Source organism: Mycetomoellerius zeteki, unplaced genomic scaffold, assembly GCF_001594055.1.
Source record: "Mycetomoellerius zeteki isolate Tzet28-1 unplaced genomic scaffold, Tzet1.0 scaffold180, whole genome shotgun sequence".
Taxonomy (NCBI): Eukaryota; Metazoa; Arthropoda; class Insecta; order Hymenoptera; family Formicidae; genus Mycetomoellerius; species Mycetomoellerius zeteki.
This window is the reverse complement of record NW_017256758.1, coordinates 30,840-34,254: the sequence shown is the minus strand read 5'-3', so window position 1 is coordinate 34,254 and position 3,415 is coordinate 30,840. Positions and strand designations below refer to the sequence as shown.

The window sequence follows — 3,415 nt, the reverse complement described above, 5'->3', positions numbered from 1 at the left end:
TATAATACAATATTTGAAAATACATATACACTGTATGAAAATATAAAAATGTTAAAAAACATACATGAAGTGTAAATTATAATGATAGTAATACATAAAAATAATATTAATACGTATATAAATGTGTAAAATATACATGAAGTACATTAAAATAATACATAAAAAATGTATGATACATGAAATGTAAATTACAATGATAGTAATTCATGATAGCAATATATACTACATATTAAACGTACGATGCATATACGAGGGGCACTACTTATATTTTGAGCCTTGGCAACACTGAGTGTTGTCAGGTGCCATCTGACGTTTCCACTAGAAAGTTTGACATTTTTGACCATAACCTTCTTCAGAACGTTTTGTTATTTGAGCGCGATTTGTATTGTTTACAGTCACTTGAAAATTGTGTCTCAGCGAAAAAATGGAATTAACTCGTGAAAATTTTCGTGCAATGATTTATTACGACTTTTGACGTGGATTATCAAGACAGGAGTGCATCGATCAACTTACTTCCACTTTTGGCGATAAAGCACCATCCTTTGCCACTGTGAAACGCTGGTAAATAACGAATTTAATCGTGGTCGCCGTTCGCTCACCGACGAAAGTCGTGAAGGTCGTCCAAAATCAGTTGTTGTGTCAGAAAACATTGATGCTGTGCAAAAACTAATAATGCAAGATCGTCATGTGACATACTGTGAGATTGAGACAACCTTAGGCATTAGTTCCACCAGCATATATAAAATATTTCATGATCATTTAGCCGTGAAAAAGGTTTGTTCTCGTTGGATCCCACATAATCTGACAAAATCTCAAAAAGATGCTCGTGTCGATTGGTGCAAACAAATGCTTAAGAAATACAATGGCGATGTTTCAAAAGACGTGTATAAGATTGTAACAGGTGACGAATCATGGATTAAATTTTATTTATCATATTTACAGATGTATAATTAATGTAACAAGTGATAATATACATATATAAATTTATATTTTATCTAAAATTTTTCTGCTCAGGTGATATGTATAATCCTTTATATTGCCAAAAAAGATGTACCACATTAAGAGATCAATACAGTAGAGAGAAAAGAAAGGCTGAAATTGAATCCAAAAGTGGAAGTGCTGCTACTAAGGCTACTCGATTTCCTTTTTTTGCGCAGTTATCATTTTTAGACCGTGCTATTCAAAGGCGCAGAAAATAACTTATATCGAATTAATTCTTTGAACAAATTTGCTTTAATATATTTTTTATATGCTTATTCTAGGAGCTACACTAATTACACAAAGTCTCAACCGATTACAGTTGATGAAGACAGTAATCAGTCACAAAGTGCTGCAAATGAATTAAGCAGTGAAGAAAATGAAAGTGTAAATGAGCAGCTTGTTAATAAGTCGAAACGTTTTAATAAAGAAAATATTGCACCAAAAATGAAAAAATGGAAAGTTGACGAAACGAAGGAGTTAGAGCAATCATTAGTTCAAATGAATCATAGGATTTCAGCTTATATGGAAAAGAAAGCTATGACAGCAGATGATGCTTTCATGGAGTTTATAAAAGTACAATTTAACAATGTTCTAGAAAAAAAAAAAAAATATAAGAAGAAAAATGATTATGGATGTTTTTACAGCGTAATTACCAAAAATGTAAAGATTATTTAAGAAGGTTATATGTATGTGGATTATTATGATATAGTCATAGCTGTTTTTTTTTTAATAAGTTTGTTTTGTTTTGATGATTTAAAGATTTATGATTATTCATTCCTTATTTCAAAAAAATTATAGCAAAAATTATTTATTTAAATAATCCTTTATACATTAATTATATGTGCCTTATTCTGTAATACGATACAGATATGAAGATTGTTTCGTTTCTTCTGTGATAAGATTTTTATTTTAAACAATTAAACACTGATACATTAACCAAATTGTTCCTATAATTTGTAAGAGATTCTTTATACATTAGTTATATGTGCCTTATTCTGTAATATGATATAGATATGAAAATTGTTTTGCTTTCTTTTATGATAAGATTTTTAAACAATTAAAAACTGATACATTAACCAAAAATTGTTCCTATAATTTGTAAGAGATAGCAAAAACTATTTTTAATTTGGTACGCATATGTTTACAATAAATGCTTTTTTCGTTTTTAAAATGTTTTTTATTGTAATAAAACACCTATTTTATACACACACACACACACAAACTGTATTCTTTTAACCTCTCAGACCCTGCGTACATTGTAATGTACATCAAATTTTAAAACATTCGTTGAATATCGATATCGTGTGAGATCTATAATAATATATGTACATAATAATGTGTGTGTGTGTGTGTGTATGTTGGGGATCAAAATTTTGAAAAAAGTTAATTGTTTAATACGAATTAATTATTAAAAAGCGCATGAATTAAAAACAAATTTTTAACATGGTTTCAATAAAATCAGATCTAAAAGGATTTTGCATGAGCACTCACATGGAAGAATATTTGTTCCAATTTGCAAATAATTATTGTGTTATTACAAAAAACGTTCATTTTATACGATAAATGTATTATTTTTAGATACTGCTTAATAATTGCAAAATAATTTGAAAATTTGCTTCATTACGTTAACATATATGGTATATATGTATACACACATATACGTATATATATGTATCTACAATATATATGTAACTTATGTTAATGTATTCATATTTATATATGCATATGTATATATTTATATGTACATATTTATTCGTCTGCATGTGCATCTCTTTGAACATATTCATATTGCCATTCTACTCCTCCAACTCCAGAGGTAAAATAATCACTTAAAATATTTCTCTGATCTTCTCCAGTCCTTACATCATTGTCTTTTTCATGATCTTCAACAACATTTGTTACATCAATCCAAGGTAAATCCTAAAAATATCAAAAAATATTATTTCGTAAAAATAAATTACTTTTATATTTTATTTGTAACCTGGTTAGCACACATTATTATTGGAAGTTTGTTCCTGACTGTACATTTTGTATCTACTGTGTTACTCCTCTTTCAATATGTAATTATGTAGACATACTGAAGCTGTTACGATTAAATCAGCAGTTTCTGGTAGCATACTGATAGCTGTATGGAATATTCTCCATTTATTTGCAAAAATTCCAAAAGCACTTTCGACTGTTCTTCGTGCTCTGGAAAGTCGGTAATTAAAAATCTTCTGTTTATATGTTAAGTTTTTACTGGAATAAGGTTTCATTATTCTCTTTGATAGTTTGAAAGCATCATCAACCACAAAATAAATAGACGTTTTAAAATTGCTATCAGGGAGATATATCGGATCTTTTGGTAAATTTAACCGATTATTACATCTTTTCCTATATCGCATTCATAAAAATTCCTCCATCACTATTTCCTATAAATAAATAAATATATATA

The 3,415-nt window shown here is 28.2% G+C and overlaps 1 pseudogene; it reads left to right on the top strand.

Moving 5' to 3' along the window:
• Positions 1-846: 846 nt before the first annotated feature.
• LOC108721684 (uncharacterized) lies at positions 847-1,630 on the top strand (annotated as a pseudogene).
• The last annotated feature ends 1,785 nt before the right edge of the window (positions 1,631-3,415 follow it).